The 12,859-nt window shown below is 41.8% G+C and overlaps 1 pseudogene; it reads left to right on the forward strand.

Moving 5' to 3' along the window:
* The first annotated feature begins 455 nt into the window (after window positions 1-455).
* LOC136525940 (uncharacterized) lies at window positions 456-4,647 on the forward strand (annotated as a pseudogene).
* Window positions 4,648-12,859: the final 8,212 nt, after the last annotated feature.

Genomic DNA, 12,859 nt, shown 5'->3' on the forward strand with positions numbered 1-12,859 from the left:
ACATGTCACCCCATCAATGGCAACATACTTGGGCGCACAAGGGTCTACCTTGAAACCTCACCTCCACAACCAAACTAGATAGCACTAGTGTTTCTCTACCTTTTCTACTCTCAAGATTGTGCTCTGCATAGGAAAACTATTGGCATTGGCAAGTTGACAATGTGTATACGGATCGGAGCTTATATCAAACTTCTAGCACTAAATATTAATGCATTTAAGAAAAATAGTCGCACAAGTAGAGATATGCTATATATAGGGTGTATAATATTCTTTGACTTTGTTATCAAAATCTCAATTTTTCCTTCATATCGAAGTCAATTGTCCACTTAATCAAAATTAGGACAAAAAGATTCACATGAGGCCTATAAATACCAGCCTTGGTGTTTGCTAATCTCCACAACCCGACAACCCTTGTTCTTTGCTCAAACTACCAATTGTTGCGTAATACTCAACCAATGGATCCTAAGTTCAAGGGAGAGTGGTGTGCCTCTGAGATCAAGATGGTGAAATATCTTATTGCAAGGGACAACGCCAACAACAAGCACAATCAAATTGTGGATGAGCTCTAGGCAATGTTCCCTAGCAAGGAGAAGCATTAGGTAATCAACTTGTACATTGATGTCATGGTGGAGATGATGCAAACATTGAAGAGTGGCAACCAGCTTGTGGAAGCAAGTAGCAACCTCATGAATCAACCCGTTTGGGTGTCTCTGGGGGATCCATTGTGGGGGTATGGCCCTCGGTATCCACAAGACAAGACATGGGCCGCACCATCAGAGGTGCCCTAGCCCACAAGATCAAGGCATGCATGGCGCTGCTCGGCGTGCACCACAAGATATTATATAGTACCAAATTGGTTACTTTCCTTGTAACCCTACCACTCCAGAGTATATAAGGAGAGGTAGGGGTCCCCTAGTGGGCACGATTCATACATCTCAATGCAATACATCAGAACACAGGATGTAGGTATTACGTCATGCTAACGGCCGAACCTGTCTAAATTTTGTGTCTTGGTGCTTGTATTACCATCTCGCTCCTGATCTCGCTCACATCTACGACAAATCTACCATCGTGGGATACCCCTCGGTGGACTACCGAACATCTTTTGTTAACAGTTGGCGCGCCAGGTAGGGGTGTGCGCTTGATCCATGGTGAGCCAGATGGACCTCAAATCAACAGCGCGTTCTCATCATCAATCTCGTGGAGATCCATGCCAGTCCACGACGACGATTCATCGCTGGCTACGTCAGCCCCCGCGACTATAGATCTGATCTTGGAACCGCCTCCAAGGTCGCCTTCATCTACAACTCATTGTCCGCTTCCTTGCTACCAGAGGAGGCAGATCAACAACGATGATCTGATCACATCCATTGATCAGATCTATTAGAGGCTGCTCGGGAAACTCTAGGGGTTATGGCCCTACCTTTTAGGTTCAGCAACGTCGCCGCCACCTTCCAGGATGCCCTAAGGGGCAAATTCATCAACTAGGTTGAAGACGTCCATCCTCTCACCAACCAGATAGCACCATACGCCGTCGACCAGTCGTTATGTCTAAAGCTAAGTCATGCTTTAATATTTTTCTAAATATTCTCCAATCTTTGTTAATCACCATGATGTTTCTTCGAGATGTTTTCTCCATGTTTGCTCTCCAAATGATTTTTCGAACCCCCGAACAGTCCTGTTGATGCTCGGACGCCTCTAGAGATAGCCCTATCTCTGGCTCCTCCCTACACATGCATGAGCATCTGCCCTCTGCATTATGGGTGGTCGGCGGTGGCTCCTTAGCGACGCCTGTTCCTCCTACACGTGCACAGGCTCCACGCTCTGTGTTATGGTTAACAGGCTAGTTAGGGCTGGAGACTCAGCTACACACTAACTGTTTGGGCGGTTTATATTAAATACATCTTCACACCAACTAATCGCCGAGCTACTTATGCTATTTCATCACCATTGCTGATTTTTCTCTGGAGTTCATATATTTGTACATCATGTACTACCCGTTCTATATATTTGTATTACAGGATCATCGTCCTGGTGATCGGATCACCTGGTGCTCGGATTTCACCACCAATCAACTGGTCGGACCGCTAGGATCATCGACTTCATCACCGACCAGTTGATCAGACTATTCACCGGTCGCTTCTGCTCAATGCTCACTTCGCCGCCAATCAGTTGACTAGACTATTCATCGCCAGATACGTCAGTTACTCCTTAGCGCTCGGATTCTTCGAGCTCGAGGACTAAGTGGGCACACTTCACCGCACAGACGTCACCAGCTACGCTGAACATTGCCAGCTACGTCAAGGACTCCTTGGTGCTCGGACGTCGCTAGCTACGCCGATGCTCGAACATCGCCAGCTACACCGAGGACTCCTCGGTGCTCGGACATCACCAGCTATGCCGGGGACTCCTCGATGCTCGGACCTCGCCAGCTTCGTCGGGAACTCTTAGGTGCTCGGACATCACCAGCTATGCTAGGGACTCCTCGGTGCTCGGAACTCGCTAGCTTCACCGAGAACTCATCGCTGCTTGGACGTCGCCAGCTATGCCGGGGACTCATCGGTGCTCGAACATCGCCAGCTATGCTGGGGACTCCTCATTGCTCGGACCTTGCCAGCTTCACCGGGAACTCCTCGGTGCTCGGACATCGCCAGCTATGCTGGGGACTCCTCGGTGCTCGGACCTCGCCAGCTTCGCCGAGAACTCCTCGTTGCTCAGACGTCGCCAGCTATGCCAGGGACTCCTCGGTGCTCAGACATCGCCGCCTACGCCGGGGACTCCTCGGTGCTCCAATATCGCTAGCTACGTTGGGGACTCCTCGGAGCTCAGACATCGCCGCCTATGCTGGGGACTCCTCGGTATTCGTACATTGCCACCTACGTTAGGGACTCCTCGGTGCTCGGACATCACCGCCTACGTCGGGGACTTCTCGGTGCTCCAACATCGCCGCCTATGCCAGGGACTCCTCGGTGCTCGGACATCGGCACCTACGCCGGGGACTCCTCGGTGCTCGAACATCGCCAGCTACGCCGGGATCTCCTCGGTGCTCGGATGTCGCCAGCTACGCTAGTGACTCCTTTGGTGGTCGGATCTTGTTACGTCTCATCGGTGTGCTACCAAGCTGCTCCATGCTATTTGGATCAGGGTGCTGATCTTGGGCAGCACATCTAGGGTCTTGATACGCACATGTCGGATGACGTCGGCAAAGCTTTCATACATCTTTTTCTTTGACCCTGCTACAAGATTCATTCTTCATCTTCCAGCAGGCTCGGGGACTAAGTGGGCACACTTCACCTTGCAGTGAATGTGCGCTTTTCTCATCTCATGGCTACGCCCAGGGACTGGCTACCTGCTCGGCTGGTCTTCTACTTTCTGACCCTAGCACCACGTGACTACGTCACCTACTGTCAGGCTCGGGGACTAGCTATGGGGGTATGGCCCTCGGTATCCACAAGACACGACACGGGCCACACCATCAGAGGTGGCCCAGCCCACAAGATCAAGGCGTGCACGGCGCTGCTCGGCGTGCACCGCAAGATATTGTATAGTACCAAATAGGCTACTTTCCTTGTAACCCTATCCCTCTAGAGTATATAAGGAGAGGCAGGGGTCCCCTAGTGGACATGATCCATACATCTCAATGCAATACATCAGAACACAAGATGTAGGTATTACGTCATGCTGATGGTCGAACATGTCTAAATCTTGTGTCTTGGTGCTTGTATTACCATCTCGCTCTTGATCTCGCTCACCTCTATGACAAATCTACCATTGTGGGACACCCCTTGGTGGATTGCCGAGCATCTTTTGTCGACATCCATCCATGGGCAACATGGTTATAAAAAAGTGGAGATGTTTGGTATGAGGAAAGTGAAGGAGACTCCCCAGAAGAAGCCCACTCCTCGAAAGGAGAGCCAACACACTGGGAGGTTTTGGACCACTTACGAGCATAGGTTAGTTATTTGCTAGATACTTAAAGCATATCAAACAAATTTTTAATGCTCGTCACATGAAGTTTTAGTACCCTTATTAATCATAGGTTATGAGGTATTACTATGATGAGATGTTATATAATATTTTTCTTTTACTAATCATGAATATATATGGAAATGGAATCTGAATTTCTGTCTAATTAGTTCACTTCAAACTCTACCTCGTTGTAGGCAATTCCTTCGTGGTCTACATGTGTACGGTAGCGGAAATTGGAATAACATCTCTAGGCACTTTGTTACCACCAAGACCCTAGTGCATGTTTCCAGCCATGCTCAAAAGTACTTCCTCAGGAAAGAAAATGACATTGGACTTTATGATTTTTAGCCCTTCTTAGAGACAAATGCTTCTATCTAGAAGGGGCCCACCTTTGGTGGAGGTGTCTACAACACAAATAGCTATAGCTTTGGTGGACATCCTACTTCCATGAATAATGCCCAGGCTTGGTCACCATTCCTATACCACACTGGCCATGGAAGTAGAAGCAGTAGCTAGATGGCCACCTTGGCTATTAGCCAGCAATAAGAGCAGATGGGAGCTAGTAGTTCTTTAGTGGATCCGACCATGAAGGTGGATGGGGGCCACTTGGACTAGACTTGTGATAAGCTAGGAGATCTTTTGGATACTTAGTGGATGATGAATGAGGACATGAACTAGGCTTTATAAACCATCTAGTATGCCAAGTTGCATGGTGGCCTATTAGTTCATCTTATATATGTGGGTTAAGCATCATAGTATTCTCTTATGCTAGAGTGTGAGCAACTTAGTTGTCAAGAAATATTGTGTGGTACTTTCAAATGTATGTGTCTTGTTTCATTGTGGCATTTTACTTAGTTTGGTGTATCGGCTATGTCAGAATCAATATTACATTGAGCTTATTTATTTATTCTAAGACTTACCCTATTTTATATTATTTCATGGAATTGTTTTAATGGTTGGTTGTGGGACTTATACTCTAATACATATTGATTGCTTAGACATTAGATAGATTAGAGAAGTAGAAGATGGAAATTTCATAGACATGTATCTATCACTAAGGAAATGTAAGACTCCCATGTACAAACTGATCCTAAACTATGCACACATGTATGCAACTTTTTCCTCTAGAGGGTGGCATGCCACACATTACATTGTTGTACTATTTCACTTTGGAGTATTCTATGGTTTTGGAATTGTTACATGGAATCAATTTGAGATTATGACATTAAATTTTCAAGTATCTAAATATTACTAGATAATCCAAACAAGGGATAAATTCATACCAAGATGAAATAGGATACAAATAAATAATCGACACCACAAAGATACATTAATAGTATAAATGGCGAGGAGGACAACAAGACAAGGGCTAGGTTCCTATAATGACCTTTCCTCAATAACAAGGTTAGGGAAGAGATATTATAGCAAGTGAAATGGTAGGGGATCAGTCTACCATGAATGAGGTTTGGAGACCACCCGACCCTTTTAACATGACGTGTTGCTACTATATAGCACTAAAACACAATGATTCAAGATTGAGACAAAGGAAGAGGGCCAAAACACCTTTGGCATGGTTGGTAGGCCACTTGATGTGTTAGGCGATCATTAAAAGAACCTAGCAGCATACTCCTTTGCTCTATCATGACATGTTGGAATCCAAGAACATAAATGCCAAAGATGAATAGTAAGCAAGAGAGAAGGGGGTCGGACAGCCCCTCAGGTGTTCGTACGATGACCCCCCTTGCTCTCCTCTATAAATGCCAGTGCAAGGTGCTCAAGTAAACCCCTAAATTAAGCAAGCACATATTCACCCCGTAAGCTCCCTCCCTCTTCATTTATCTTGGCCATGTCATGATCTAGTCTTGCATATCAGTAACCATGCCCATCATGAGCATAATCTGTATTCAAAATTCATATTTTCAAAACTTGCAAGAGAAAACATCAATTTTTGGGTTTTGTTGTCGGCCAACCCCTGCGCTAGGATGAGCCTCTCCCAATGCTCCTCCATGCTAGCATGTGAACTTCTCGTAGTGTGGAAGCATCTCCAGCTCAGGGCTGTGCCAGCCCTTGCCGATTACGAACAAGGGGAGGTGGGGCGACGATGAAGAAGGCGAAGGGGGACCCTTGATGGAGAAAGAGGAGGGAGGGTGCTGATTCTCAGTGCAAAAAAGGAGTGAGGGCATAGATCCCACCATTAGTGAAGAGGAGGGGGCTCCACTAGTATTGGAGGTGGAGATAGGCACCACCATGGGGGTGGGGATGGCCGCTATTTGTGGGGATGAAGGTAGGCACCATGAAGGACTAGTAGAGGAGATGGGAGAGGACGAGTGGATAGACGGAGGAGGTGAGACCCACCACTGGGAGGCTAAAACGACACTCTTTCTAGGACACAAACTCAATCCTATATCGTCACATTTTTTTTGGGATGGAGGGAGTATTTTCTATGATGATTTTTTACTGGTAGCTAGATAAAAATGGTATATATTCCCTCTCTCCCTGAATAAATAGTTTACTATTCAAGAATTTGTCTATAAATAAATCAATCTCTATAGTGTTAAATGGTCCACTCGCTCATTTATTTTTCTTGAAGTCTCCTCGTATTTACTACACTCGGCCCATCTTCCAATCTAGTGTTGAGTTTCTATATTTGAATGTGTGTAGTAAATGCTACAATTAGTGTGATATTAGAACAATCATCGATCAGTGTGCAACTACTCTAGTTAATTAAGGGTAGTGTGATCTTTTCATTGTCATGCTAATCTGTCTTAAGCTTGCTATGAATCTATTTATTCAGTGACAGAGAGAGTATTTTGGATCACATATTTTGATAAGTTGTATCTACGTAGTCAGGAGACAGAATCATAGTTGCTTAGTTAGGAAAAATTACTTTGTTTGTTTACTTTTTTCTATTTATATGCTTAGGTGAAATCGAAAGTTTCTAAACAAGAGACATGCTCAAAATTCAATTTGAAAGTAAATTTAGAATCATTAAACTAGTTTTGAATAATTTTAGATTTATTTTTGAATTTAAACTTAAATTCTTAGCATGTGCTTTGTTAATAAACTTTTGATTTTAACTAAGCATATATATAGAAATAAATACATGACAAAATACTACTTTTTCAATCATGAATTTAGATTTTTTTATATTTTTAGAGAATATTTTAGGGCTATACATCTTACTCAAAAACTTAAATATAGAAATACATAAGAAAATTTAATTGAAAATAACTAGCAAATACTTCCTCAGTCCCAAATAATATTATTCTCAATTCTTGATAAGTCAAATATTTTTAGCTTTGATCAAATATATATAAAAATATTACAATTTATGGTGCATCTATTTTTTGTTCCTTTTCCTATTTTTTTATAGTTGCATCTAAAATAATTCATAACTTTTTCACATAAAAGCAGATGGAGACAAACTTTATCTTAAAATTATAACTATTGACGCAATTTACAACTTTGTGGTTGAGAATGTTTTGATTTGAATCTATTTAGATTCCCAAAATATTAAAATTTCAAACAATCTCGGATGCTAGACATGGTTTATACCAAAGTTTTAGTTTTTAATATAGTCTACAACTTTGTCCTTGAAAAGCTGTTAAGAGTTCAAAATATGTGTTTTAAGAACTTATAATTTCAAATTCAAAATTTAGAATTTTCAAACTATCTAGAATGCTCATATGGTTAATACCGAAGTTGTAAAGGCCAACCAAATTTATTAGTTTGTTGTTGATAAGTTTTTTATATGAAATTGTTTAGATTGTCAAATATTTGTTTTACATTCACATATTTTGATATTTAAATTTTTGAATTTTTAAAATAGTATTGGACGGAGACACATCCTAGATCGAAGATGTACTATTTGAGTATATTTAAAACTTTATAATCAAAACTTTTTCATTTAAGTTCATTTAGTAGCTAAAATATTCAATACAAGATTATAAAATGTTTATACTTAATGATGGCATCCTACATATAATCTTAAATGAGTGTGTAGTAAAGTAATACAGAGGTATTGTGTAAGTTGGAGGTTGAGGATTAACATCTATTCTCATTTTTGGTGTTTTTATGTTTGTTCTAAATGACATGGTGGACCAAGAAATACATAGCACGATGGGCTGTAACACTTAGTTTTAAAGACAAAACCAGGTTCACCATATGCGTGTTTAGGAAATCCACACATACAACAATAGAATGAAGAGTATCAGAAACAATGTTATTAAATAACGTATACATAGCTATATTAACACTTACATCAGAGTATTGCGGAATGATAACTACTCTTCAAACTCCATCCTTCATAGGGACGGCAAACTGGGTTGTAACATACACCTTGCACTCCTTAAAACTTTAACCAAGCTCCATCTTCTGTTAATCTTCTAGGAACTCCTCCATGTCTTCTTAAATCTTCTGAGCAGCTTCTACTAGAGACTGGGGGTGTGGGGGAATAGCAAGGGTGAGCACATGTTGTCCTTAACAAATATAACATGGGGTTCGTGAGGCTCAAAAGGTTGACACTGGTTTACTGCGATTAGCTTTTAATGAGTCACAATTTTAAGTAATTGAGTAGCAACAAGTTTATCATAAGCCCAAATAACCACATGATCATGTAAACCAGAATAATGTATATCAACAATCAATAATCATTAGTGTCCATCTATTCCATAAGGAGTCTAGGCCGCCCGTGTCTATGAGCACGGCTGACATACTAGTTTTACACTCTATAGAGGTGGTACACTTTCACCATGAGCCGTGATTTGTCCTTTCACCCGAGGTGATCAGCCTCTTAATGGACTACCAAGGAAGGCCGATATGGTTCACTATGAAGCCTTTTGAAAATCCCTCTAACAAATTAGTAGCCGCTAGGTTTCAGTAGCTAGACCAATGGAGCCCCCTTCAAGATTGGCTGCACACATCTTGACACGCAAGAAGCCATTCTACAACCTTGTAACACCCTAAAATTTACACTTTTGGATATAGAGCTAAAATGATTTAATTTGGAACTTATGTGCTCATGAAAACATAGGAAAATAAAAATTTTCATTAATTTAAAATTTATCATAAGGTAGCAACATGTTTGAGCATACATGCTTTTGCATTTGGATTTTTGTACTGAGTGGTTGAATCCAAAATTCAAAATGAATTCAAATTCTTGGAAATAAATTTGAAAGGGGCTTTGAAGTAAAAGAAAAGAAAAGGAAATTAGAAAACCCTCTTCCTATCTCTTTCGGCCTGGTGACCTAGCTAGCCCGGCCTATTCCACAATCGGCGGCCCACTCTCCCTCTCTCTCCTGGCGCTTCCTCACTCCAATCTAGTTTGGCCCAGCATGCCACCGCATACCAGCAGGTAGGCTAGCGCCGCGTCGCCGCTCTCCTCTTCTCCCTCAACCTAGCACGCCAGCCCAACTCCACAATAGGCCAGTCCAAGCCGTGCCCTGGCCCAGCTGCCCATGCTGCACCATTTTCCCTCTCTCCTGCGCAGTCACCGACAAGTGGGGCTCGCTTGTCAACCACTTCATCTACCTCCCGCTCATGCCCGATGTGGACTCCACCACCGCCGTCATCTGACTCCACGCCGCCCCCACCTCATTCCTAGCCCTGCGGGCCAAGATGCTCCTCGAGCCCCATAAAATAGCTCCCTGAGCTGCTCCACCCTCGCCTAGCCCTACACCAAGCTCTCAAGCGCTGCTGCAACCCTAGAACACCGTCACCGCATGTGATTCCGCCACGGCCAAGCTTCACCGTCCATCTAAGTTGTTCTCCGGTCTTCGCATCTCAGTAAGGAAGCCTCCAGGGACCGTCTTTTGCTCCCTCATGCTCTCATTTCATCCGCGCACTATCACTGAAGCTTGTCGTTCGCTCTGCCATGCTACCAGACGATGTGGTCCCGTCTTAGACCTCAAAAGGGCCCTTGGTGAGTTCACCGTGTCTTTCTCTTTGTCCCTATGCTTTCTTTTTTTATCTATGATATCCAGAACGTCGAGAACGATGAACTCTGGCGAGATCCTCTGCTCCCCAACCATGGCGCCACTGCGCACAGCGCCTCTCTGGTGACCCCATGCCACGATTTGATCTACACCGTCCGATCTGAGATCAACGGTCTAGATTAGAAGATACCGATTCACCGATATTTTTGCTAAAGAGCCCCTACGTTTTTCTATTTCCTAACTTGCATCCCTGGTTTCTTTCAAAAGGACCCCTGCCCTTTCTCCTATTAGTGGTCGCAGTCCTCAGCCGGATTTAAAACTCAGATTTTATTTATTTCAATTCAAAAATTTAGTTTCATCTATTTACAAAATTGCCACTATCTTTTGTAGGCCATGTCTTCTACGTTTTAACTCCGATTTGATCCATTCAAGTTGCGTTAGATTCGCAGCGACGTAATCTATGCATTAGTAAAAATATTTATCATATCACTAGCTCTGGAATTTCATGGTTTAAAATCTAACTTGAATAATAATTATGCAACTAGATTTATAAATAAAATATGATTAATTCTACTTTTGTCTTCTAAATGCAAATGTGAATTTTGACTTAATACAACTCAAATATTTCTTTGAAATATCTTATACATCCTTTTATATAGTTAAAATTAATAAAGCCCTTGGTTCACTTTCATAAAGCAAATCTATCGGTAGATGTATCTGTTTCACCGTAGCTCTGATTAGTGTGATTTTCGCGTCTATGTGTTCGTAGCGAGACATAGATTCACTTTACAAACTTTTCATCTTGATTTTATGTTTAGTATATTGTTCTAATTTAGATATATTAATTGCTTCATGTATGATTGCATGGATGCTTGTGTGGTGCTTTATAATCATGTTCAGTCAGTGAGCTTTGCGTTGGTGATATAAAAGAAGTTGGTGATCAAGAAGAAGAAGAAGAACGTTGAAGATTAAAGCTTACCGAAGGATCAGTGTTTTAAGGCAAGTATATCATGGGATCTTCTTTGTTGTCCTATTCACCATAATATCATTTTAATCATATGCATGTGTCTACCTTGGAAACCATAGTAATTTTCCTAGCTATTTGATATCCTGGATTCCTTGTCACCTACGGGTGATTATGCATTGGGTAGTATGATGCTAGTGCTCAACTACAACCATGATATTGTAACTTGACTAATGGTATATGCTATAAACACTAAAAGATGCTTTTTATCAACATGGAATCAGGGGCTAGAGCATTGGGCTGTTTTATGGTGCTTTAGATTTCTCTCCCTAAGGACTTATCTGTAAGTGATCATCTGGAACTTACAGTATAGCTGTGAGGGCTACATGGCTCTAGCTTTAGCTTAGTATGAGGACCTTTTCTAGCTTATTAGTGGTTACCTTTGTTGGCGTAAGAATGGATTGACGAATCGGATATAGTGTGGCCTCTGTCCCCTTGTGCATAGGCTACGCGTCATTGTGCCATCGGGAAGGGGGCTCTACATCTGTTTGCTGAGTGAATCTAATGGCCCTAACTTATTAGACAAACATTTGAAAGGCTTCATAGTGAACCCTGCCGGCCTTTCTTGGTAATAAGTCAAGAGGCTGATCACCTTGGGCGAAAGGGTAAATCACGACTCACAGTGAAAGTGTACAACCTCTACAGAGTGTAAAACTGGTATATCAGCCATGCTCATGGTCACAAGCAGCCTTGGAACCCTTTTGGAGTAGATGATGAACACTGATGATACTGATGATAAAAATGCTCACTAATCATTACTGTTTATGCTATTCATTATTCATGTTTACCTAATCATGTGTTTATATAGGCTTGTGAATAAACTTGTTGCCACCCAATTAATAAAAGATGACACATTAAAAGCTAATTGCAGTTAAACCAGTGTCAGCCTTTTGAGCCTCATGAACCCTATGTTATATTTGTTGAGTACGACATGTATTTATGCTTGCTTTATTTTTCAATTATTTGGATAAAAATCCTAGATGGGTACCAGATTGCTAGAGTTTGGAGAAATTAGGCTTGTGATCAACCAGTCAGTTGTCCCTGTGGAATTAGAGTTTTCACCCAAAGATCAGAGTTGTCTTTTTGCTGTTTGCTATCTAATTTTATATTCTTTATACTAAGTACGTTATATATTGAGCATTGTTCATTGATACTACCCTTATTTGTAGCTATATATGATATTTGACTTTCTGGGCTCACATATGGTGCGTATCTGGTTTTGCTCTTAAAACTAGGTGCTACAAACCTAGGCCTATCCTATTGCACCTTAAGGTAACCACTAACAAGCTAGAAAAACTTAGTTAACTTAGCTAAAGCCAAAGCCGAAACCATAGCTCTCATGATTGTACTGTAAGTCCTAGATGATCACTTACAGATAACTCCTTAGGGAGAGGAATCTAGAGCACCATAAAAATAATGCTCTAGCCCCCTTATTCCAAGTTGCTAAAAAGCATATTTTAAAATTATTGCATATACCATTAGTCAAGTTACATATCATGGTTATTTAATTTGAGCACTAGCAAAAATACTACCCAATGCAATTATCCCACAGGTATCAAGGTACAAGGTACAAATACTAGGATATCCTTAGGTGTAACAAGGTAGACACATGCAAAATGAATTACTGAATTAAAGTTGATAGGAAACAAGGATGATTCCATGCTATACATGCCTTTCACTTGCTTTACAACTAATGGTCAACTCCTCGTAGAACCTTCGATCTTCTGTTCTTTTGGTCTCTAGCGCTTACGAACAACTCTTCTACTCGCAGATCATAGCACACCAAGCGCACCAACAAACATACAAGCAAACAAATAGAGACAACTAAGAGCAATACACCACACGAGACTTGAAACAACGTACTAAATGAAAGCTAGGTGCTACGGTCACAAGATCATAAGAAACACCGATAGCGGAACTATCATTAAAAAGA

This window comes from Miscanthus floridulus, chromosome 19, assembly GCF_019320115.1.
Source record: "Miscanthus floridulus cultivar M001 chromosome 19, ASM1932011v1, whole genome shotgun sequence".
In the NCBI taxonomy this organism is placed as follows: Eukaryota; Viridiplantae; Streptophyta; class Magnoliopsida; order Poales; family Poaceae; genus Miscanthus; species Miscanthus floridulus.